A 15,732-nucleotide genomic window follows, 5' to 3' on the forward strand; every position below is an offset into this window, starting at 1 on the left:
AGCAGGAAAGTAAAATTTAAGTGAAATTATTGTGTTTTGATGGTTATTATTGTTTATAATATACAATATTATATTGGTCAGCCTAGGGCACATAGAGGATCTGGTTTAAATACCTTCTCTGTCTCTGGCCCGAGGGAATGGAACAAACTCCCTAAAGCCATCAGGGAGTCTCCATCAATTCCAGTTTTCAGGAAGAAACTGAAAACTCACCTTTTCAGTTAGCTTCTTTCTTGTTCCGCTGTGTTCCTTTTTTTCCCCTTTCTCTCCTTGTTCAGCGCTTTGATAAATTTTTAAGGCGCTTTATAAATACCTTTATGTATGTATGTAATATACAATACGGTAGGCTATCTTTGAACGCACCACCCTATATTATAGCCTATACCATCTCATTAATAAGTAAAGTGGACATGCTAGCAGTGCAAAGGTCCACTTATTCTTTGGGATTAGAAAACTAAAGCTTTATGTCTCTGTATCCTGTGCATATAGCTTTGCATTAACGATTTAAGCTACATTTTAATAATGTTAAGCTATGTTTTAAGCTATGTTTTGATAATGCAATAAAGCTATATTTTAATAATTTATCAATACATCATTATACATCACTTTGCAGGTTGCATTTGTTGCTGTAACTTATTTTATATTCGAGGAGCATATCTATCATCTTGCAACGATCCACTTATGCTACTAATACCAGGCTGGATGCCATGGTGACTTTGAAAAGATAAGCAACAACAGCAAAGTTTTTTCAGAGCATCGCACATTGCATGATGATATTTTTGACAGCAGCAGACATACAAGATTGGGTTGATATAAGAGTTCAGCAGAAGAAATATATACCCTATGCTGTAAGCTGTTTTGCTTTGATTTACATGTAAAAAGTCAATGTTAGTCACATCTTCAAGTATTTCATCCAATAATGTAAATCGATGTGGCAATTGACAAAGAAAAAAGAGTATGTTGTTGAGAACCAATGTACGAGTAACTTGATTCTGAGCTGACTGCATTTGTTCACTATAATTTGTTTGTAAGTTTTCGCTTGATCAAAACTGAAATAATTTTAACAGAAATAAAGCTGTTAATCAGAAAGCAAACTAAGAATGAACAAACTGAGATTACTTGTGGAAATATGATATATGTTTCACAAAATGCAACATGAACAGGTAGATGTGAGAATTCTTCTTCTGAAGGCCAATTGAAACAGGTTGGATGTAGTTCATATCCAGATGAATGTACCACACTAAGTGCACAACCAATCACCCATACTGCAACTATCATTTTAAATGTTCACTTTTCCCCCTTCATCAGGCTGTGTTTAATTGGTGAGCAAATTGCAAGGTATCTTTCCACAGAAATCAGTGTGAAAAAACCTAATGACACGAAGTAGGGGATGTATGCTGATATCCGAAGAACATAACAAATCTATACTTGAACTAAGAATATAATCAACATGAACATTCGAGGTCCAATAATCCAAAGTTATCCAAATCGCCTGGATTGCTATAAACAAAATATCTGTGATGGCTAAGTTGCTCATAAATGCCGTCAAGCTACTCTTCATTTCTGGAATTGTCAAGACTGATATCAAGAAGGTAACGTTTCCTAAAATGCCGAAAGCACAAACAATAGGCCCTACAAACATGTACATAACTGCATCTTCAAAGGAGAAAATCCTTTCCATGGCTAATATTGGATCGGTTACATTGATGATATCCTCTGCCCCAAAACAATTGTTAGTATTCTGAACAGCATCCATAATGAAATTACTTAATGTTCTCAACGATATCTTGCACAATCGAAAAGTATATTGGTATTTCAACAGTTTTATAATACTGCTGTTGTTTTGGTACAAGTGGGCACTTCAAGGGCTATAATCCATACCATACTGATTCTGACTTTTTCCAACTTCTCAGAAACACAAAACAAATCCAAATAGATTGCTATATGGAGACACTGAGTTGCTGAAAACATGAACTTACCAACAGTGTGATATGGCACTAAATGAAAGAATTGTGATCTATATTTTCTAGTCTTAGTATGGGCAGAATTTTTTTTTTTTTTAAATCTGTTTTGTTTCATTTTGCTGTGTTTGTTTGATTGTTTGTTTTTTTGTTTGTTTTCAATGCGTACTCTTCATTTTCTTTTTATCTGGATTTTATATGGATACTGATTAAGATCTTTTCTTAGGATTCGATGAACAGTTGTACGCGGTACGTTGTTCTCCATTAAAAGTCGACGTACTGATCGTCTTGGGCTTTTCGCCACCGCTCTTCGTATGACATCGATGTTTGTAGCCGATCTTCCTGTTCTTCCTCGTCCTGCCTGAGATAGATCATGAACAGATCCAGTTGATAGGAATGTCTGCACTAGTTGCTTGATTGTATTTCGGCTGGGTGCATAATTTACATTAAAATGTTCCTTTAAAACTTTGCTTGAGTGAGTTTGTCCGATGTTGTCTCGGCAAAGAACCGTACCATCTGAATCCGTTGATCTATAGGACATTCATCTTCACTTAAATTGTTTTATAGTTAATATTGTCAATATATCCTAATTATAATCTAAAACAGCAGTCACACTTACGCTAGGCCATGTAATCCATGAATGTTCTTACCTAAATGTAGCGTGTGCAGTGAGTGAACCAACTCTATTGTTCAGGGAAGCACATCATTCATGTGCTTGAACAAAGAACATTATGAACTTGCTTTTGTGGGTTTGATACACACATATGTACAGGCGCACAGAAAGGTCAAGGGGTCATCAATAATGCCGCTTTTGGTATCAGAATAATTCTAAAAGATCAATCTATGTGAATATGTTCTCCATTTTGGTATGAAGTAGGTAATATTTGAGATATGGCAAATTCACACTGTTAAGTTACTTTTGGGACACGCTGTATAACCAACAAATAACAATGAGAGGACATTCCTGAACCTCGTTGACTTGGGGATGATTTGAAATGGCCGCCAATTATGATTATTTGATATTTATCACCAGCAATGTGGAAAAAGAGACACATGTAGAACCGAAAAAGGGTATCATTTTGTTGAAGGAGCAGAGTTCAACAAACCATAACCCAACCCCGCTTCTGGATATCGCTTGAAGTCAAATGATATAGCATTTTATGATATATATTTTCTAAACACGAAATAAAACAAAATTGACCGGGCCGACTTTATGGCTGATTCGTGGTGCACCGTCACATATACTTGATCTGTATTTTGTTCATAAAAATGAATGACAAGCTCTGTGAGATGATCCCTTAGCTCTCCGAGCATATGAAAAAAACAATGTGATTCTATTGAGCATCAGTAGGTAACTTTTGTTTGGGGGGAGGGTCAAATAACCTTGTTTTGCAACAGACATCATGCCAGTCTAGTCTATTGTACACTTTTAATATATTTAAATAGTACGTGTATAGATTTTTGTTCAGTTGGGTAACACTTCCACTTGCCTTAGATGATCTTATTGACACTACATTGACTTTTCTCTAAAATATAGCTCATGTTCAACAGTCCGGTCCGACTGCCTGATCAGGAAGTACTGCCGAATCAGGCAGCATGTTGCCGAGTCAGGCAACACAGGCTTTGTTAACCTTCCAAATTTGACAGACTAAGGACTAAATTGTTCATGGTGATTTTATAAAAGATCGGTGGAAATTTTACTTTGACACACATGAGCTACATGTAAGTTGACAATTTTTCACCGGGCGAAAACAAATTCCACCGGGAGGAAAATAATTTAAATAACAAAACAATTTCTAACGGTTTTTTAAAAATTTGATTTAAATATGCAAATTAACTTTATTTTAACTAAAATTGATGAAAAAATACTACTAATTGTACATCCATTGATAATTTTATATATTTTACCTACTTCTTTACTCTAAACCAAGAAATAACGGTATATTAAAAGATGTTCTATTTGAAATAGAGCATTGCATTGTAGGATACCATGCTGCCTGACTCGGCAACATGCTGCCTGATTCGGCAGTATTTCTTGATCAGGCAGTCGGACCGGACTGTTCAAGTGTTTTTTGCTTTTGTTTACCATATGCATATTACTAATTATATTTTTGTACCACATTGTGAATAAGTTTACCGATAAGCAGGGACAGGCGATTTGAGCGGAACATTTTTTCCGCGCAATTTGGCTATTTTTTCCTATGGGCAGAGATACATGATTTGCACTGAAAAAAAAGTTCCGCGCAATTTGCTATTATTTTCCGCGCAAATCGCCTGTCCCTGCCGATAAGAAAGCCAATAGCATTAAGGCTTATAAAATAAGATAAAAATATGTCTCTATAACCTGTGCACATAGCTTTGCATTTAGCTTTTTGATCAAATTGTAACTTGTACACAGAACATTTGTCGTTAGTACGGTGAATATGTAATACATGGAAAATATCAGCCTCAGATTTGCTTATAAACTTGCTTCATCTATGGTTAACGACATACAAAATGGTGTAACATTCATATCAAAGGCAAAATTTTGCATTTATACTAATATGCTGATTATACATGAATTACATGAATTGCTTCAATATATCAACTTGCTGAAAAGCTACAAATTGACTGGTCTTTGTTAAAGTTTGTTTAGAAGTTTACTGAAGATTTTTGGGAAGATATTGTGCCAATATAACATTATACATCACTTTTATTTCATGTTTGAGCATCTTGCTAAGGTTCACTTATGGTACTAATGTCAGTCTCAGTGCCACGGTTACTGCTAGAAGATAAGCAACGACAGCAAAGTTTTTTTAGAGTATCGCGCATTGCATGACGATATTTTTGACAGCAACAGACATACAGGATCGGGTTGATGCTAGAGTTCACCAGAAGAAAAATAAACCCTAAGCTGTAAGCTGTTTTACTTTGTTTTACATTTAAAAAGTCAATGTTACTTGTAGTCAAATCTTCAAGTATATCATCCATTAATGTAAATCGATTTGGCAATTGACAAAGGAAAAAGAGTACGTTGTTGAGAACCAATGTACAAGTAACTTGATTCTGAGCTGACTGCATTTGTTCACTATTGTTTGTAAGTTTTCGCTTGATCAAAACTGAAATAATTTTAACAGAAATCGAGCTGTTAATCAGAAAGCAAACTAAGAATGAGCAAACTGAGATAACTGGTGGAAATACTATATATGTTTGACAAAATGCAACATGAACAGGTAGGTGTGAGAATGCTTCTTCTGAAGGCCAAATGAAACAGGTTGGATGACGTTCATATCCAGATGCATGTACCACACTAAATGCTGAACCAATCAACCATACTGCAACTATCATCTTAAATGTACGTTTTTCCCCCTTCATTAGGAGATGTTTAATTGGTGAGCAAATTGCAAGGTATCTTTCCACAGCAATCAGTGTGACAAAACCCAATGACACAAAGTAGGGAGTATATGTAGTTATCCAACCAACATAACAATCTATATTTGAACTATAATGATAATCATACTGCACATCCGAGGTCCAATAATCCAAATGTCCCCACATCAACACAAATGCTATAAAGAAAATATCTGCGATGGCTAAGTTGCTCATAAAAGCAGTCAAGCTACTCTTCATTTCTGGAATTGTCAAGACTGATATCAAGAAGGTAACGTTTCCTAAAATGCCGAAAGCACAAACAATAGGCCCTACAAACATGTACATAACTGCATCTTCAAAGGAGAAAATCCTTTCCATGGCTAATATTGGATCGGTTACATTGATGATATCCTCTGCCCCAAAACAATTGTTAGTATTCTGAACAGCATCCATAATGAAATTACTTAATGTTCTCAACGATATCTTGCACAATCGAAAAGTATATTGTATTTCAACAGTTTTATAATACTGCTGTTGTTTTGGTACAAGTGGGCACTTCAAGGGCTCACTAACGTATCTCCTCTCAATCCATACCATACTGATTCTGACTTTTTCCAACTTCTCAGAAACACAAAACAAATCCAAATAGATTGCTATATGGAGACACTGAGTTGCTGAAAACATGAACTTACCAACAGTGTGATATGGCACTAAATGAAAGAATTGTGATCTATATTTTCTAGTCTTAGTATGGGCAGAATTTTTTTTTTTTTTTTAATCTGTTTTGTTTAATTTTGCTGTGTTTGTTTGATTGTTTGTTTGTTTGTTTGTTTTCAATGCGTACTCTTCATTTTCTTTTTATCTGGATTTTATATGGATACTGATTAAGATCTTTTCTTAGGATTCGATGAACAGTTGTACGCGGTACGTTGTTCTCCATTAAAAGTCGACGTACTGATCGTCTTGGGCTTTTCGCCACCGCTCTTCGTATGACATCGATGTTTGTAGCCGATCTTCCTGTTCTTCCTCGTCCTGCCTGAGATAGATCATGAACAGATCCAGTTGATAGGAATGTCTGCACTAGTTGCTTGATTGTATTTCGGCTGGGTGCATAATTTACATTAAAATGTTCCTTTAAAACTTTGCTTGAGTGAGTTTGTCCGATGTTGTCTCGGCAAAGAACCGTACCATCTGAATCCGTTGATCTATAGGACATTCATCTTCACTTAAATTGTTTTATAGTTAATATTGTCAATATATCCTAATTATAATCTAAAACAGCAGTCACACTTACGCTAGGCCATGTAATCCATGAATGTTCTTACCTAAATGTAGCGTGTGCAGTGAGTGAACCAACTCTATTGTTCAGGGAAGCACATCATTCATGTGCTTGAACAAAGAACATTATGAACTTGCTTTTGTGGGTTTGATACACACATATGTACAGGCGCACAGAAAGGTCAAGGGGTCATCAATAATGCCGTTTTTGGTATCAGAATAATTCTAAAAGATCAATCTATGTGAATATGTTCTCCATTTTGGTATGAAGTAGGTAATATTTGAGATATGGCAAATTCACACTGTTAAGTTACTTTTGGGACACGCTGTATAACCAACAAATAACAATGAGAGGACATTCCTGAACCTCGTTGACTTGGGGATGATTTGAAATGGCCGCCAATTATGATTATTTGATATTTATCACCAGCAATGTGGAAAAAGAGACACATGTAGAACCGAAAAAGGGTATCATTTTGTTGAAGGAGCAGAGTTCAACAAACCATAACCCAACCCCGCTTCTGGATATCGTTTGAAGTCAAATGATATAGCATTTTATGATATATATTTTCTAAACACGAAATAAAACAAAATTGACCGGGCCGACTTTATGGCTGATTCGTGGTGCACCGTCACATATACTTGATCTGTATTTTGTTCATAAAAATGAATGACAAGCTCTGTGAGATGATCCCTTAGCTCTCCGAGCATATGAAAAAAAAACAAGGTGATTCTATTGAGCATCAGTAGGTAACTTTTGTTTGGGGGAGGGTCAAATAACCTTGTTTTGCAACAGACATCATGCCAGTCTAGTCTATTGTACACTTTTAATATATTTAAATAGTAATGCGTGTATAGATTTTTGTTCAGTTGGGTAACACTTCCACTTGCCTTAGATGATCTTATTGACACTACATTGACTTTTCTCTAAAATATAGCTCATGTTCAACAGTCCGGTCCGACTGCCTGATCAGGAAGTACTGCCGAATCAGGCAGCATGTTGCCGAGTCAGGCAACACAGGCTTTGTTAACCTTCCAAATTTGACAGACTAAGGACTAAATTGTTCATGGTGATTTTATAAAAGATCGGTGGAAATTTTACTTTGACACACATGAGCTACATGTAAGTTGACAATTTTTCACCGGCGAAAACAAATTCCACGGGAGGAAAATAATTTAAATAACAAAACAATTTCTAACGGTTTTTAAAAATTTGATTTAAATATGCAAATTAACTTTATTTTAACTAAAATTGATGAAAAATACTACTAATTGTACATCCATTGATAATTTTATATATTTTACCTACTTCTTTACTCTAAACCAAGAAATAACGGTATATTAAAAGATGTTCTATTTGAAATAGAGCATTGCATTGTAGGATACCATGCTGCCTGACTCGGCAACATGCTGCCTGATTCGGCAGTATTTCTTGATCAGGCAGTCGGACCGGACTGTTCAAGTGTTTTTTGCTTTTGTTTACCATATGCATATTACTAATTATATTTTTGTACCACATTGTGAATAAGTTTACCGATAAGCAGGGACAGGCGATTTGAGCGGAACATTTTTTCCGCGCAATTTGGCTATTTTTTCCTATGGGCAGAGATACATGATTTGCACTGAAAAAAAAGTTCAGCGCAATTTGCTATTATTTTCCGCCAAGAAATCGCCTGTCCCTGCCGATAAGAAAGCCAATAGCATTAAGGCTTATAAAATAAGATAAAAATATGTCTCTATAACCTGTGCACATAGCTTTGCATTTAGCTTTTTGATCAAATTGTAACTTGTACACAGAACATTTGTCGTTAGTACGGTGAATATGTAATACATGGAAAATATCAGCCTCAGATTTGCTTATAAACTTGCTTCATCTATGGTTAACGTACATACAAAATGGTGTAACATTCATATCAAAGGCAAAATTTTGCATTTATACTAATATGCTGATTATACATGAATTACATGAATTGCTTCAATATATCAACTTGCTGAAAAGCTACAAATTGACTGGTCTTTGTTAAAGTTTGTTTAGAAGTTTACTGAAGATTTTTGGGAAGATATTGTGCCAATATAACATTATACATCACTTTTATTTCATGTTTGAGCATCTTGCTAAGGTTCACTTATGGTACTAATGTCAGTCTCAGTGCCACGGTTACTGCTAGAAGATAAGCAACGACAGCAAAGTTTTTTTAGAGTATCGCGCATTGCATGACGATATTTTTGACAGCAACAGACATACAGGATCAGGTTGATGCTAGAGTTCACCAGAAGAAAAATAAACCCTAAGCTGTAAGCTGTTTTACTTTGTTTTACATTTAAAAGTCAATGTTACTTGTAGTCAAATCTTCAAGTATATCATCCATTAATGTAAATCGATTTGGCAATTGACAAAGGAAAAAAGAGTACGTTGTTGAGAACCAATGTACAAGTAACTTGATTCTGAGCTGACTGCATTTGTTCACTATTGTTTGTAAGTTTTCACTTGATCAAAACTGAAATAATTTTAACAGAAATCGAGCTGTTAATCAGAAAGCAAACTAAGAATGAGCAAACTGAGATAACTGGTGGAAATACTATATATGTTTGACAAAATGCAACATGAACAGGTAGGTGTGAGAATGCTTCTTCTGAAGGCCAAATGAAACAGGTTGGATGACGTTCATATCCAGATGCATGTACCACACTAAATGCTGAACCAATCAACCATACTGCAACTATCATCTTAAATGTACGTTTTTCCCCCTTCATTCGGAGATGTTTAATTGGTGAGCAAATTGCAAGGTATCTTTCCACAGCAATCAGTGTGACAAAACCCAATGACACAAAGTAGGGAGTATATGTAGTTATCCAACCAACATAACAATCTATATTTGAACTATAATGATAATCATACTGCACATCCGAGGTCCAATAATCCAAATGTCCCCACATCAACACAAATGCTATAAAGAAAATATCTGCGATGGCTAAGTTGCTCATAAAAGCAGTCAAGCTACTCTTCATTTCTGGAATTGTCAAGACTGATATCAAGAAGATAACATTTCCGAATATGCCAAAAGCACAAACAATAGTCCCTACAAAGAGGTACATAGCTGCATCTTCAGAGGAGAAAATCCTTTCCATGGCTAAAGTTGGATCAGTTACATTGATGATATTATCTGCTCCATAACAAATGTTGGTGTTTTGAACGGCATCCATCATGAAATTACTAATTATGAACAATTTGCACAATTGAAAAAGTCGCAATATTGGTATTCCAGGAGTTGTATTAAATATTGATGTTGTTTTGGCACAAGTGGTCACTTTATGGGCTCACTATCATATCTCCTTCTCATTCCATACAGTATCAGTTCCGTTTTTCATTTAAAGCAAACATGGGTGAAAATAGTATATTGATGCTGACTTTTTCCAATTTCTATGAAACACATAAACAGTAACTAGAAAAGCAGATACAAATTACTTTCTAGATCACCAGATCAAATATATAAAAGTTGTTGATAACATGAACATTCCAATAGTGTAACGTGGTACCAAAAGAATTATGATCTATACATATTCCCTAATCTGCCCATTTTAGTCTATATCAATATTCCACAAATATCCATTCTCTCCCTAATGAACTGAAGATAATATGAGTTAATGTATACGTAATATGGAGTTGATAGATAATGTAGAGTATAGGTAATGACTTGATACTAATGTAGCACATTAAATAATGTGTCTATTAATCAGAGATGCCACAGGGTTAACCCAAAAAATCCTGAACTTTTGAGAAGCGTGAGTGGGAGCTCTTGGCCATCACAGCCGGATGTCCAGAAACCAGCTTCTGGTGGGGTCCAGGGGCAACGCACCAGTGGGGCTCGAAGGGGTATCTACACTTTTAAAACCGGTAAGAGGCCTCTCTGGACAACTGATTTCTTAAAATACATAAACGCTTTAGCCCCTGTATCAAAAAACACAAAACAAACATAAAAACAATACGATATTACTAGTCCTAACCCCGGTGGGTTCAGTTTGTATTTAAAGGTAGGACGTATGATCGTTCCAAGATTTAAAAATGACCCCTATTTCATGGGGAATCAAGGACATTTGCAGCAATTTTACCCCCTATTTTGCGCGAAATCAAGGAAAATTTGCCCCCATTTTCATTTCACCCCCTTATCACGAGGAATCAAGGACATTTTTCCGAAATAAATACCCCTATTTTTACCATTTCAAGGACGCTTTTGAATTTCCCCCCTATTTCATGGGGAAATGAGTGAATTTCAACTCGTTCAAGGAGTTAAATGAAGGACAACACATTTTTCGAGTTGTCCTTCATTTAACTCCTTGAACGAGTTGAAATTCACTCTTTTAGAGTGGTTTTCACTCTATTTTGAGTGGTTTTAAAGTTAAAAAACACATTTCACTCTTTTTTGAGTGGTCTTATAGGTGAATCACTCTTTTGGGGAGTGAGTTTTTCACTCTTTTTACATTTAGAGAGTATAGATAGGTCAAACTACCGTATTTCGTCAATTTCTTAGTTCAAGTATAGATTGTTATGTTCTTTGGATATCTGCATACATCCCCTACTTCGTGTCATTAGGTTTTTTCACACTGATTTCTGTGGAAAGATACCTTGCAATTTGCTCACCAATTAAACATCTCCTGATGAAGGGGGAAAAGCGTACTGTTGAGGAAGGGGCGGCAAAATTGATTTCCGTCGGCAAAACATGCTGTACACCCCGGAATCATATTGGTCTAGCAACGCTCATGCCATAGATATGGTGTTTTTCAGATTTAAAAAATCAAACAAATTTGATTTTTTTGCACCAAAATTATTACACATTTTGGGGACAACTTAAATATTTTGAGGACAAGCATAATTTATGCTTAAGTTGTTAACAGGACAACCTCCATTTTTTCCTTATTTAAACACTCCCACAGCTCGCATCTTGGGATGATGCTGCCATGGCTTGAAATGAGAATGGTATAAAATTATTCACACTACAAATTTTTGGTGAATTTCAAAACTGTTATAAGGAATAATGACTTGAAATGTTTATCTTAAAAGTAGTACATGTATGTTTTCCTTTACCGATGGCCGCTATTGACCTACAAGCAACTAGAAATACTGTATTGTCTTTAATAAACACTCCCCCTCTACTTAACGATCGCTAAATTGCATGGACAAAACCGGGGGACAAAACCTATTATAACTCAAACTTCCATCCATCCATTTCATTGGTAGAATTCCACTAATTCCATGCACTTGCGGGTGTAATTTTGTTTGTATTTTACCACGAAAATGTCATTTTCCACGCAATTCTGTGAAATTCTGTGGGCGCCGCCATTAGTAGACAATCCTCCTTTAATATGCCATAGACGATTTTTCATGAGTCATGTCAGACATGTCGTTGACGATCACTAAATATTGCATGGACAAAACCTATTATGACTCAAACTTCCATCCATTGTGTTGCCTTATTATGGTCGAATTCCACTAATTCCATGCACTTCTGGATGTAATTTTGTTTGTATTATACCACGAAAATGTCATTTTCCACACAATTCTGTGAAATTTTGTGGGCGCCGCCATTAGTAGTAAATCCCTCCTTCAATATGCCATAGTTGATTTTTGATAAATAAATATATGTTATTAATCATGATAACAGAATTCAGTTGAACTCAAAATTATACTGATGTTTATTACATCAAAATACTAGTAAATGGTTATAAAAAAATTTCTGATTTATTCTGATTTTAGAATCTACCAGTTTCGTGAAAGCCAGAGTAAAAATTGAATGTACTTTGGATTTTGAAAAGGACTTTGATCGGGGACTTTGTCCCTAACACACACTGCCAATCACACTTGTTTATCAATCCAATTTAACTGCAAACACTAAGCATGTCATGCACCTAGTGAGAGTTTAACTTTCACGCCAACACAAAGCGCCACAAATTCCACAGATAGTTGTGCACGCGATGTAGTTAAAAGAGGCAGCCATTTTGAAAAATTGAGTGTTTTTTGGGTGTTTTATAATAGCTGCCGGTTATTGATTTTTGAAATAATATTCTCTAAATTGTGGCGATTTTGTGTTTTGTATTAGAATATTATTTATACAAATGTTTTTGAATAAAAATGCAAATAAAAATTGATCAGTTAGAGCAAGTAGCCTGCATGATCACTGCCCACTTGTAAAACACCACTGCCCTGATGTTTTTGTATGGTTGGCTATGGAGCAACCATCATTACATGGAAGATGTAAGACACTCCATACTGAATTGGTTACCTCATGACCACCAAATTTTCTAGGCCTAAGTTTTGGAAGAGTTATGCAGGTGTGAAAGAAGTTCGGATTGGTTTGAAGAGGTGGAAGGATTGATGGATGAGGTGGATGGATCCCGGATAGAAGATGTGGAATTAGTTTCCATCACTGCTCCAGCTCAGCTTGGCGACATTGCTTTGGAGCTCGGAGCAGTCGGTAGTCCTCCATAGGTAGAGAGATGGTTGATCGGGGCAGGTGCTGCAGCGATATAAGCAAATCACTCTCTGTGTTCTACCATCTCGTTTGCAAACAATGCACATACGCTTGGGATCATTCTCCATAAATGCACACCATCAAGCCTTCCAAGATCAGGCTGATGAGCCTGGCTTCTTGGACGCTGACCTGCCAACTGTTCAACATATAAGTCACTCTCAAAAGCGACTCGCAGCAATCTTTGTTCTGGTATGCTTCTCCAGGAGAAGCCTGGCCTTGATCAGCGTGATATCCAATATGTAATTGAATACCTTGATATACCACTTGCGGGACCTATCCAGGTACACATTGTATGACGCTGGTCCATCGACTTCTCGCATTACCTTTTTGTACGCACATGTCTATGATGGTATGCGCCTGCGAATCGTACCTTCAGCACCAGCAATATTTCTAAGGTGCTCGTTAGATGATGCACGCCTTGGGCGTTCTTGCGTTGTTGTACCGTGCACTGTACTAAGCATGCACACATCATTGTGATCCTCGAAAGACACAGCAAGGATTGGATCCCTGAACACAAACTTGGGTTCTGGTATTGGCTGTGCTATCACCGCTTCAGGCATGCCTCTAAAATTATTTTGCGCGGTGCCGACAATCCCTATATCTTCAACTGCATCAATTTTTTGCCTAAAGTTGGACTAGTATAAAAACTTTCAGTATAAAGAATATCCCTTCTGGCATGCCACAGACCAGTTTTAGTACGACACTACAGCTTTGCCCCAGATCTCGATCATAGTCATAATAAAAATTCCCTTTAAAAGGGAAAGCCAGCCTCAATGTAGAAGAGGTCTTGTAATTAGTTTTGCTCAATGTGAAAGGCATTTTTAGGATCACGCTTATATCCATGTTACATGACAGTCCACCAAACCATCAACGATGAGAACATGTACACTGAAACAGCAGAAAACATTATTTCCTAATCTCATGTCAACTGTGTATATGTCGTATTTGATGCAGTAACATGTAGAGGCATCACAGAGCTACGCACCTTTCACACCATACCGATGATGCTCTATAGATTTGATGTGCTGCTGAATCCTTGGCCGGTTAGATAGCTGTCCTCCAATTTTCAACCACATTAGCATTTAGTGGCTGAATCTTGAAGAGTGGGTTGTATGCCGGATCATCTCTGTCGTGCACTTGGTCTTCATTATTTACAAAATGAAGACACATTGTCAGCACATCTAACCGATGTTTGAGGTGCTCACTGATGTACCACTTTTTGGCTTCTACTTTTAAAAGCATGTAAGCTACATTGATACCGATGCCACCAATAGAATGAGAAGATTTGCCCCTTCATTTTGCATAATACTTTTTTTCACAAAATGCAAAAAAAATGCAATGGGTGTAGTACCCCCTTAACTGAATCTCATATTATCCACATTATTGAGTAGCGACAAGAATAAGCAAAAATGGAGGTATACAATGAACATCCTGATCATGCCCAGACTAGTGAATATAGATCATAATTCTTTCATTTGGTGCCACATCACACTATTTATATGTTCATGTTATTAGCAACTCAATGTGTCGGCAGCAATCTATTTGGATTGATCTGGTGATCTAGAAAAAAAGTTATGTGTATCTGCTTTTCTAGCTGCTGTTTATGTGTTTCAGAGAAGTTGAAAAAGTCAGCATCAGTATATCATTGCATTCACGTTTGATTTAAATGAAAAACTGAGCCCTTGAAGTGACCACTTGTACCAAAACAACGGCAATATTTAATACAACTGTTGAAATACCAATATTACATATTACTTTTTCGATTGTGCAAGATCTAAATCTAAATCTAAAAAAACTCAATAAAATCGCAAATGTGACATCTAATTGAGAAGCAAAATGGTCCACATTAATATGACACTTAAAAGTGTCACATTAATGTGGACCAATGTAACATCCATTGTTTTTATTTGAGTTTGGGCCCATGAAAATTGATGAATGCCCATAGATTTCAAAAAGTGTTCACTTGTTCCCATGTGACCTGCCACACAGACAACAAACCTTTGTTTTGCTTAGTGCCCATATCCATAGGTTGCCTATGGATACGGGGCCTAACTGTTCCTATTTACTTTTGAAAATAATGTATCATAATTTTCATAATACTTGCTATTTTATATTTGAGTGAAGCTCAGTTACAACTTCGGAGCAGGAATAACTGTGGATAGTGACGATTGAGGGTGATATAACCTCAGTTTTCAATATGTTTTAAGCTTAGAAAGGTATCTTTTTATTTTTCTAATTTTTGAACAGAATGTTGGTTGATTGTTCTGGCATTTCATTCATATGGTTCACTATTAGTGCACAACCCCCCCACACACACACACACAAATAATTTAATTAAAAAATATACTTCCGTGTTTAAGAAACATTGTCTAAATTTCTATTTAAACTTAATGAATAGATACATTATTTGATATGCTACATTTGATATTAAAGTGAGACAAGGCTCAAGTCATTACCAAATTTATCAAGTCAATTCACTTCATCTCCCCACCTGTATGCCAATTCCATTAGGTTATCTCATATTATCCACAGTCCATTAGGGATAAAATCAAGCAAAAATGGATTTATGTGTCAAATAACAATAAATACAAACATGTCCTGATCATGCTCAGATGAAA

General features: G+C 36.1%; 1 protein-coding gene across 1 annotated transcript in view; it reads left to right on the forward strand.

Annotated features, from left to right (window-relative positions):
* LOC140149880 (uncharacterized) overlaps positions 1-15,732 on the forward strand; it is a 328,927-nt gene that overhangs the window by 278,509 nt on the left and 34,686 nt on the right. The window lies entirely within an intron of this gene.

Source organism: Amphiura filiformis, chromosome 4 (assembly GCF_039555335.1).
Source record: "Amphiura filiformis chromosome 4, Afil_fr2py, whole genome shotgun sequence".
Classification (NCBI taxonomy): Eukaryota; Metazoa; Echinodermata; class Ophiuroidea; order Amphilepidida; family Amphiuridae; genus Amphiura; species Amphiura filiformis.